We start from the raw sequence: 12,077 nt of genomic DNA on the forward strand, positions 1-12,077 counted from the left end.
TTTGATAGAAAATGAATCCCAGGATTCTTTGTGGCTCCTGACTTTTTCTGTCGTGGACCTTTTGCAGTGGCTAGTAAAATACAAAAGCAGGGTCAGTGCCACCGAGCACTGACGGCAGGAAAGTCTGACAATGCAGCAAAACCTCCCTAGAGATCTGTTTCAGACCCATAGGAGAGCGGGAGGATACATGCTTTGGGTTTACTATACAATCATTTATTAGTCTCAAAGGCAGACAGATGGAAATATCTAAATTGAAAAGCAGAGCCTTCAGAACGCCTGCAAAAGAGATGCAGCACCTGAAAACATGGGATTTCTAGTTTCTCTCCAGATCCTGTGACCCTCCAATGGACACTGTCAGAATACCCCCATCCCCCGCCCCCAGTAGCACACATGATACAGCAGGTGAAAAACAGGAGACACAATCATGGAAAACAAATCACAGCATTGGACCCATTTTCATGTAAAATATCTTGGCGTTCATCAGGCTTCCTAATGGCAGGGCATTATTCTCCACAAAATGAAAATGTCGGAAATGCAGTAGCCAAGTACACACATATTGGAGGAAGCCATTTCGTATTCCAGTCACGGATCGAGAGCAGTTTATTCTGGAGTTCATTCTGGGGAGGTAATGACTAGGAAAATGACAAAGAAAACTGTTACTGACCATTAGTGAGCAATCACTCTGTCATATTACTGAGATAATTTAGATAAATGGGAGGTTTTGCTGTCTCCTGGGGAGACGAGCTGCAGATATCTTAGATGATGGCAGACTATTTAAAGCTTGCTTTTGACAAATATATATATATATAGATAGATAGATAGATAGATAGATATAGATATAGATATAGATATCTAGATATATATGTGTGTGTATGAAAAATATATATATTCACAATTGTGCATATATGTGTATTGTATATACATGTGTGTATGTAGAAAGTGCATGTTTTTTTTTTCATATACACACATCCATTTTCCTTGAAGGACAGAATAATAGCTCTCTTTAAATCTTTTAGGAAAAAAAATCTATCAATATCCTTCTGGTCAGTGCCCAGAGAGGGCATGCCGAAATGCCCCACTGAAGGATTTTCAGCAAGTGTGGAAAGCAGTGTTGGGAAACATAAGATATTTAATAAATGAATGTCAGGCAGACCATGTTTTTCTTCAATTGACTTCTATTATTTTAGCAGCTGCTAATTATGCAGTGTTGATATTTGGAGGAATAGTAACAGATTTCTCTGTTCCATCTGGGTAATCAGGCCTTTCGAGGCTGTCCTTCTCCCAGGCTCCACTTTGATAGGGTTCTGGCCTCTGGTTATCTGGGCAGTGATCAGATAGTCTGAACAAAATGGGAAACATCATGAAGAGATTTCATGCATATTCCTTTTGTGTTCTTTGATGATTCTTTTTGTTCCTGTGGCAGTCTCAAACGCCATTGAAAGCTATCAGATACTTTACAGTATTTTATGCCGATGGAAGCCATAGATAATGATTGTTCTTTAAGAGAGTATATCTGAGGACATTAATTGATAGTAACTCAAAATGGTGATACACAGGATTTCCCAAAAATTTTAGTTCAGTTTATATTACAAAAGATTGAAATTATACTAATGCATTCTAAAATCTAAATGCTGTCTTCTATAACTTCCCTGGCAGAAAGAAAATCAGCCAGCCTCCCAGCAATTCTACTCAATGTATTTGATTTTTCTCTGACAAGACATAAAGACTTCAGATCTATATTTTGAGTGTTTAAATGATCAACTCCAATCTACCTTGTAGACTGCAATTCTAGCCAGCCAAGTTTATTTGCTGTAACCTGAATTCAAAAGGCTGTTCTCTATAATTTAGCACAGGCTACCTCTAATGTCTGAAAAACAGCTCCTCCTCTCCTCTGTTTCTAATACATTTGTTCTACTATAACTCAAGGTAAGTGCCACCTTGATATGGGACCCCTTTGTGGTCAGTGCTTTACCTTTCTTCCTGTATTCACAGAGAGAAAGAGACACAGATAGAGACAGAGACAGACAGGCAGACAGACATACAGAGAGAAAGAGAGAGAGAGAGAGAGAGAGAGAGAGAGAGAGAGAGAGAAAGCCATAGAGATAGACAAACAGAGAGAGAAAAAGACAGACAGAAAAACAGAGAGAGAGAGACAGAGAGACAGAGACAGAGAAACAGAGAGAGAGAGAAAGAGAGAGACAGACAGAGACAGACAGAGAGAGAGACAGAGACAGTATAGAATCTAAAGTCTGAGGACAGGAACTGTTTTCTTTTTATCTTTTCATTCTCAGAATCTAGCACAATTTCTTATGTACTTGAAATATGTTATAAAAATTGGTTGAATTGGCCTGGATTGTCACCCTCTAGACAGATTCAGTGTATGCATATAGCAGCTAGATGTGTCCATGTATAGTAGATATTTTGCTGGACACATAATCTACCTCATTGTTATTCCATAACCATCTCTCATAGTATTAATCACATTCCACAATCTTCTGAGTTGTGTTTGAATTTTACATTCCTTACTAGATTATTAGCTTTCTAAATATCAGTGGATCTCCTAGATCATGCTCAAAGTAACCTAATCTCTGATCTTTGGAATCAATACCTTGGGGATATTGATTGGTATATTGGTATTCTATGAGTCATAGGACAAAAATACATGATCCATTATATTTATCTATCCCAAGATCATACTTTACATATCATTTTACTGCCTATATCATTGTCATTTATTCCCCATCTTCCTTCAATCCTACTTTTCTATTCTGAAAAATTATTTGTGAAAAGCTCTTTGCAAACTTTAAATAGCTACATAAATGCTGGCTATTATTACTCTGGGAAGTCAACAAAACAATATTTCTATTGTTTCTGAAAAGGTCTTTTCAACACACATCTTTTTGGCTCTGTTCATCACTTGGGTGACTTCTCAAAACAAAATGCCCTTGTTTGACTACATCTTTCTTATATGTGATATCTCCATCCCCCTGCTCCATTGGAAACTAATCTCCTCGAGGGCAGGGATCATCTTGCCTTCATATTTGTTTTTTAAAATTTTTTATTGTTTTATTTTTTCTGGTTGTGCATGTATACTAACTTTTAAAATACACATTTCTTTATCAATCATGCTGGGAGAGAAAAACCAAAACAAAAGGGAAAATCACAAGAGAGGGAAAAAAAACATAAAAAAGAAGTGAACATAGCATGTGTTGATTTATGTTTAATCTTCATAATTCTTTTCCTGGATGCAGATGGTGTTTTCTATTCAAAATTTATTGGGATTGCATTGGATCACTGAACCACTGAGAAGAATCAAGTCTTTCATAATTGATCATCATACAATTTTGCTGTGACTGTGTACAGTGTGTTCCTGGTTCTGCTTGTTTTGCTCAGCATGTGTTCGTGCAGACCTTTCTAGGCCTTTCTAAAGTCAGCTTGTTCATCAATTTTTATAGAACTAATAATAATCCAGTACCTTCACAAAGCACAACTTATTCAGCCATTCTCCAATTGATGGGCATCTCAATGCTTTGCTTTGCTACCACAAAAAGAGCTGCTATAAATATTTTGGCTCATGTGGATCCTTTTCCTGTCCTTTAGGATATCATCAGGATACAGACCCAGTAGTGGCATTGCTAGGTCAAAGGGTATGCAGAGTTTAATAGCCCTTTGATTATAATTCCAAATTGCTCCCCAGAATGGTTGGATCAGCTCACAACTCCACCAACAATACATTTGTGTCCCAGTTTTCCCACATCCGCTCCAACATTTATCATTATCTTTTCCTGTCATTTTAGTTAATCTGAGAGATGTGAGGTGGTATCTCAAATTTATTATAATTTGCATTTCTCTAATAACTAGGGCATTATAGATGGCTTTAATTTCGTCATCCAAAAATTGTTCATATCATTTGACCATTTATGAATTGGGGAATGACTTGTATTCTTATAAATTTGATACAGTTTTTAAAATATTTTAGTAATTTGATAATTTTTATATATTTAGAAATTAATCACATAATTTAGAAATTTTCTTTATCAGTAACACTGGCTGTAAAAAATTTTCCCCAATTTTATAATTCCCTTTTAATCTTATTTCTGTTTGTTTTATTTGTGCAAAAACTTTTAAATTTAATTTAATGAATCAAAGTTGTCCATTTTGCGTTTCATACTGTTCTCTAATTCTTCTTTGGTCATAAATTCCTCCTTCTCCAAAGATCTGTTAAATAAATTATCACTTGCTCTTCTAATTTGCTTTCTTTCATATTTGTAAACTAAGTACCCATAATACCATATAGTGCTTACTGAGTTCTTTTTATTAATTTAATTTTTAACAGCATTTTCCCAATTATATTTTGACAATTTTTAGGATTCAATTTTTACAAGATCCTAAATTCCAAATTTTTCTCTCTCCTTTCCTTTCTTCCTATCTTCCAAAAATGTTGGTCACTTTGATATAGGTTTTACATGTGCTATCATGTAAAAGATATTTTCATATTAACTACAGTTGTGAAAGAAGAAATGGGTCAAAGGTAAAACTATTGCAAAAATAATAAAGTAAGGGGAAAATATGTTTTGATCTATATTCATGTCCATCAGTTTTTTGTTTAGGGATGTGGAGAGCATTTTCCTTTATGAGTCCTCTGTATTTGTTATGGATTGCTGTGTTGCTAAGAAGAGCTGAGTCATTCATAGCGTTGCTGATACTTTATATGATGTTTTCCTAGTTCTGCTCAGTCCACTTTGCATCAGTTTATACAAGTCTTTCCAGGTTTTTCTGAAATCTGACAGTTAATCATTTCTTATTGTACAATAGTGTTCCATTAATTCATATACCACAGCTTGTTCAGCCAATTAATAGGTATTACCTCAATTTCCTCTATTTTGCCACCATGGAAGAGCTATACAAATAGCTCCTTTTCCCTTTTTTTATGATCTCGTTGGGATACAGCCCTAGTAGTGGTATTGTTGGACTATATACACAGTTTAGCTGCCCTTTGGGTGTAGTTCCAAGTTGTTCTCTGGAATGGTTTCATCAGGTCATATGACTATAGAAAGCTTTAATTTCTTCATCTGAAAAATGACTGTATAATGCTTGGGCAATTTATTAATTGGAGAATGATTTGTATTATTATAAATTTGACTCATTTCTCATATATTCTCATATATTTAAGAAATGAGGTCTTTAAGATAAACACTTAGTAAAATTGTTTCCAAACTTTCAGCTTTCCTTCTAATCTTTGTTGTGTTGGTTTTATTTGAATAAAAGCTTTTTATTTTAATATATTCAAGCTTTTTATTTCACATTTCATAAGGTTCTCTATCTCTTGCTTGGTCATGAAATTTTTCCTCCCCATAGATTTGACAGGTAGACTATTCCTTGCTTTTCTAATTTGCCTATGGCATCACTCTTTATGTCTAAATCATACATCCATTTTGACCTTATCTTGGTATACATTGTGTGATGTTGGCCTATACTTAAATTGTATCCTATTGTTTTCCAATTTTTCCATGAGTTTTGTCAAATAATGAATTCTTACAAATGGTGAGTTCTTATCTTGAAGAGTAAGGGTTTATCAAACACTAGATTACCATGGTCATTGACTATCTTGTCTTCTCTACCTATTCTATTCCAATTATCTGCCTCTCCATTTTTTAGCCAGTACCAAAGATGATTATGTCTTTATAGAATAGTTTGAGATCTGTATTTCTAGGCCACCTTCCTTTTTATTTATTTTTCAGTAATCCCTTTACATTTTTTGACCTTTTGATCCTCTAGATGGATTAGGTTTTTGTTTTTTTGTCTAGCTCTATAAAATAACTTTTGGTAGTTAGATTGATATGACACCAAATAACTAAAATAGCTTAGGAAGAATTGTCATTTTTATTATATTGGCTTGGCCTACCCATGAATAATCAATATTTTTCCAATTTAGATCTGTTTAGATCTGACTATTTGTATGAAAAGTGTTTTATAATTGTGTTCATATAGTTCCTGGGTTTCTCTTGGCAGCTAAATTCCCAAGTATTTTATATTGTTCATAGTTCTTTTAAAGTGAATTTCTTCTATCTCTTCCTATTGGATTCTGTTGCTCATATAAAGAATTGCTGATGATTTTTGTGGGGTTTTGATATTCCCAAAACTTCGCTAAAGTTGTTAATTATTTCAAGCTTTAGTTGATTCTTTGGGTTTTATAAGTATTCTATCATATTACCTGAAAAACAGTTTTGTTTCCTCATTACCTATTTTAATTTCTTTGATTTATTTTTCTTCCTTTATTGCTATAAATAACATTTCTAGTACTATATTAAATAATAGAGGTGATAATAGGTCTCCTTACTTGACCCCTGATGTTAATGTGAAAGCTTCTAGCGTATCCACATTATATATAATGTTTGCTGGTGGTTTTAGGTAGATACTAGTCCTTTTAAGGAGAGCCTTATTAATTCCTGTGTTCTCTAGTGTTTTTATTTTTATTATTTTTTATTAAAGCTTTTTATTTACAAAACATATGCATGGGTCATTTTTCAACATTGACTCTTGCAAAACTTTGGATTCCAACTTTTTCCCTCATCTCCCCCACCCCCTCCCCTAGATGGCAGATAGTCCAATACATGTTAAATATGTTAAAGTATATATGTGTGTGTATGTATGTATATATATATATATATATATATATATATATATATATATATCATTATCTTGCTGCACAAGAAAAAATTGGATCTAGAAAGAAAGAAAAAAACCTAAGAAAGAAAACAAAAATGCAAGCAAACAATAACAGAAAGAATGGAAATGCTATGTTGTGGTCCACACTCAGTTCCCATAGTTCTCTCTCTGGGTGTAGATGGCTCTCTTTATTACTGAACAACTGGAACTGGTTTGAATCATCTCACTGTTGAAGAGAGCCACATCCATCAGAGTTGATCATCATATAATCTTGTTGTTGCCATGTACAATGATCTCCTGGTTCTGCTCATTTCACTTAGCATCAATTCATGTAAGTCTCTCCAGGCCTCTCTGAAATCATCCTGTTTGTCAGTTCTTACAGAACAATAATATTCCATAACATTCATATATCACAATTTATTTAGCCATTGATGGGCATGCACTCAATTTCCAGTTTCTAGCCACTACAAACAGAGCTGCCACAAACATTTTTGCACATTTGGGTCCCTTTCTCTTCTTTAACATCTCTTTGGGATATAAGCCCAGTACTAACACTACTGGATCAAAGGATATGCACAATTTGATAACTTTTTGAGCATAGTTCCAAATTGCTCTCCAGAATGATTGGATGCATTCACAATTCCACCAACAATATATCAGTGTCCCAGTTTTCCAACATCCTCTCCAACATTCAGCATTATCTTTTCTTGTCATCTTAGCCAATCTGAGAGGTATGTAGTGGTATCTCAGAGTTGTCTTAATTTACATTTCTCTGATCAATAATGATGTGGAGTACCTTTTCATATGACTAGAAATAGTTTCAATTTCTTCATCTGAAAATTGTTTGTTCATATCCTTTGAGCATTTATCAATTGGAGAATGGCTTGATTTCTTATAAATTTGAGTCAATTCTCTATATATATTGGAAATGAGGCCTTTATCAGAATCTTTGAATGTAAAAATGTTTCCCCAGTTTATTGCTTCCCTTCTAATATTGTCTGTATTACTTTTGTTTGTACAAAAACTTTTTAACTGAATATAATCAAAATTTTCTATTTTGTGATCATTAATGATATCTAGTTCTTCTTTGGTCACAAATTCTTCCTCCTCCACAGGTTTGAGAGGTAAACTATTGTATGTTCTTCTAATTTATGTCTATATCACGAATCCATTTTGACCTTATCTTGGTATATGGTATTAAGTGTGCGTCAATGCCTAGTTTCTGCCATACTAGTTTCCAATTTTCATAGCAGTTTTCATCAAATAGTGAGTTCTTATCCCAAAAGCTGGGATCTTTGGGTTTGTCAAATACTGGATTTCTATAGTTATTGACTATTTTGTCCCGTGAACCTAACCTATTCCACTGATCAACTAGTCTATTTCTTAGCTAATTCCAAATGGTTTTGATGACTGCTGCTATATAATATAGTTTTAGATCTGGTACAGCTAGGTCACCTTCATTTGATTTTTTTCATTAGTTTTCTTGAAATTCTTGACCTTTTGTTCTTCCAGATGAATTTTGTTGTTATTTTTTCTAGGTCAGTAAAATAGTTTCTTGGGAGTTTGATTGGTATAGCACTAAATAGATTAGTTTAGGTAGTATTGTCATCTTTATTATATTCGTTCAACCTATCCAAGAGCACTTAACATTTTTCTACTTGTTTAGATCTGACTTTATTTGTGTGAAAAGTGTTTTGTCATTTTGCTCTTATAGTTCCTAACTTTCCCTTGGCAGATAGATTCCCAAATATTTTATACTATCAACAGTTATTTTAAATGGAATTTCTCTTTGTATCTCTTGCTGTTGGATTTTGTTAGTGATGTATAAAATGCTGATGATTTATGTGGATTTATTTTGTATCCTGCAACTTTGCTAAATTTGTGGATTATTTTTAATAGCTTTTTAAGAGATTATTCTGGGGTTCTCTAAGTATATCATTATGTCGCAAAGAGTGATAATTGTGTTTCCTCATTACCTACTCTAATTCTTTTAATCTCTTTTTCATCTCTTATTGCCAAAGCTAGCATTTTTAATGTAATATTGAATAATAATGGTGATAGTAGACAACTGTGTTTCATTTCTGATCTTATTGGGAATGGTTCCAGCTTATCCTCATTACATATGATGCTTGCTGATGGCTTTAAATACATGCTGACTATTTTAAGGAAAAGTCCATTTATTCCTCTACTCTCTATTGTTTTTAATAAGAATGGGTGTTGGATTTTATCAAATGCTTTTTCTGCATCTATTGAGACACATATGGTTTTTGTTAATTTGGTTATTGATATAGCCAATTATGCTAATAGTTTTCCTAATATTGAACCAGGCCTATATTCCTGGTATAAATCCTACTTCATCATGGTGTATTATCCTGGGGATGATTTTCTATAATCTCTTTGCTAATATTTTATTTCAGATTTTTGCATCAATATTCATTAGGGAGATGGGTCTATAATTTTCTTTCTCTGTTTTTGTCCTAACTGGTTTAGGTATCAATACCATGTCTGTGTTATAAAAGGAATTTTGTAGGACTCCTTCATTCTCTATTTTTTCCAAATAATTTATATAGTATTGGGGCTAATTGTTCTTTAAATGATTGGTAAAATTCACATGTAAATCCATCTGGTCCTGGGGATTTTTTCTTAAGGAGTTAATTAATAGCCTGTTCTATTTCTTTTTCTGAAATAGGACTATTTAAGCAATTCACTTCCTCCTCTGTTAATCTGGGCAACCTTTATTTTTGTAGGTATTCATCCATTTCACTTAGGTTATCAAATTTATTGGCATAAAGTTGGACAAAGTAACTCTTAATTATTGCTCTAATTTCTTCTTCATTAGTGGAAAGTTCTCCCTTTTCATTTTTAAGATCAACAATTTGATTTTCTTCTTTCCTTTTTCTAATCATATTTACCAAATGTTTATCTACTTTGTTGTTTTTGTTTTGTTTTGTTTTTTCACAAAACCAACTCTTAGTTTTTTTTTTTATTAATTCAATAGTTTTTTTTTAACTTTCAATTTTATTGATCTCTCCTTTTATTTATAGAATTTCGAGTTTAGTGTTTGTTTGGGGGTATTTAATTTGCTCTTTTTCTAGCTGTTTTAGTTGCAAGTCCAATTCATTGATCTTTTCTTTCTCTATTTTATGCAAGTAAACCTCTACAGCTATAAAATTTCCCCTTATTACCATTTTGCCTGCATCCCACAAATTTTGGTATGTAGTCTCATGCTTGTCATTCTCTTGGATGATATTATTGTGTCTATGATTTGCTGTTTCACCCATTCATTCTTTAGGATGAGATTATTTAGTTTCCAATTACTTTTTGTTCTATTTTCCCCTGGCTTTTTATGGAATGAGAAAAAAATGCATTTACTATTTCTGTCTTTCTGCAATTGATTTTGAGGTCTTTATGTCCTAATATATGGTCAATCTTTGTATAAGTTCCATGAGCTGCCAAGAAGAAAGTGTGCTCCTTTCTGTCTCCATTCAGTTTTCTCCAAAGATCTATCAGACCTAACTTTTCTAGTAATCTATTTACCTCTTTAACTTCTTTCTTATTTATTTTGTGGTTTGATTTACCTAGTTTTGAGAGTGCAAGGTTGAGATCTCCTACTATTATACTTTTTCTGTCTATTTCTTCTTACAACTCTCTTAACTTCTTTAGGAATTTAGATGCTATACCACTTGGTGCATGTATATTTAGCATTGATATTGCTTCCTTATCTATGGTATCCTTTAGCAAGGTATAGTTTCCTTCCTTATCTCTTTTAATTAAATCAATTTTTGCATTTGCTTGATCTGAAATCAGGATGGCTACCCCTGCTTTTTTATTTTATTTTATTTTACCTGAAGCATAATATATTCTACTCCAGCCTTTTACCTTTACTCTGTATGTATCACCCTGCTTTAAATGTGTTTCCTGTAAACAACATATTATAGGATTCTGGCTTTTAATGCAGTCTGCTATCCACTTATGTTTTATGGGAGCATTCACCTTATTCACATTTATGGTTAAAACTACAAATTCTGTATTTCCTGCCATCTTGTTATCCCCAGATTATACTTTTCTCTTTCCTTTTCCCCTTACCCTCTTCCTCAGTATTTAACTTATGGGCACCACTTTCCTCAAGCAGCCCTCTCTCTTAGAGCCCCTCCCCTTTTCTTATACCTTTCCCCTGCTATTTCTGTATTTGTTTCTATTTATCCTTTTTTTAAAAAATATCTTTTTATTGATAGAACGCATGCCAGGGTAATTTTTTACAGCATTATCCCTTGCATTCATTTCTGTTCTGATTTTTCCCCTCCCTCCCTCCACCCCTTCCCCCAGATGGCAAGCAGTCCTTTATATGTTGAATAGGTTACAGTATATCCTGGATACAATATATGTGTGCAGAACCGAACAGTTTTCTTGTTGCACAGGGAGAATTGAATTCAGAAGGTAAAAATAACCCGGGAAGAAAAAGAAAAATGCAAGCAGTTTATATTCATTTCCCAGTGTTCTTTCTTTGGGTGTAGCTGCTTCTGTCCATCTTTGATCAATTAAGGCTCTCTTTATCAAAGAGATCCACTTCCATCAGAATACATCCTCAAATAGTATTGTTGTTGAGGTATGTAATGATCTCCTGGTCCTGCTCATTTCACTCAGCATCAGTTCATGTAAGTCTCGCCAATCCTCTCTGTATTCATCCTGCTGGTCATTTCTTACAGAACAATAATATTCCATAATGTTCATATACCACAACTTACTCAACCATTCTCCAATTGATGGACATCCTTTCATTTTCCAGCTTCTAGCCACTACAAACAAGGCTGCCACAAACATTTTGGCACATACAGGTCCCTTTCCTTTCTTTAGTATCTCTTTGGGGTATAAGCCCAGTGATTCTATTTATCCTAACCCTTCCCTTTTCATTTTTTTAATCATGATTTTCAGGAATTCCAATAATCCTTATCAGGGGTCCTCAAACTACAGCCCGCGGGTCAGATGCGGCAGCTGAGGACGATTATCCCCCTCACCCAGGGCTATGAAGTTTCTTTATTTAAAGGCCCACAAAACAAAGTTTTTGTTTTTACTATAGTCTGGCCCTCCAACAGTCTGAGGGACAGTGAACTGGCCCCCTATTTAAAAAGTTTGAGGACCCCTGCAGATCATCTTTCTTAGATCTGTTTTCCAGGTCTGTTTTTTTTTTCCCCAAGTAGTTATCTAATATTTGTTTCTATTTTTTTTTTCATTTTTGGGGTTTTGCTTGACTGATTCTTGATTTTTCATTGAGTCATTCATTTCCATTTGTTCAGTTTGATTTTTAATGAATTATTTTCTTCATTTATTATTTTTTTACTTCTTTTTGTATTTCTCCAATTGAGTTTTTAAATGAGTTATTTTGTTCTATGGTACTTTTTCCCATTTCA

Source organism: Antechinus flavipes, chromosome 5, assembly GCF_016432865.1.
Source record: "Antechinus flavipes isolate AdamAnt ecotype Samford, QLD, Australia chromosome 5, AdamAnt_v2, whole genome shotgun sequence".
NCBI lineage: Eukaryota > Metazoa > Chordata > Mammalia > Dasyuromorphia > Dasyuridae > Antechinus > Antechinus flavipes.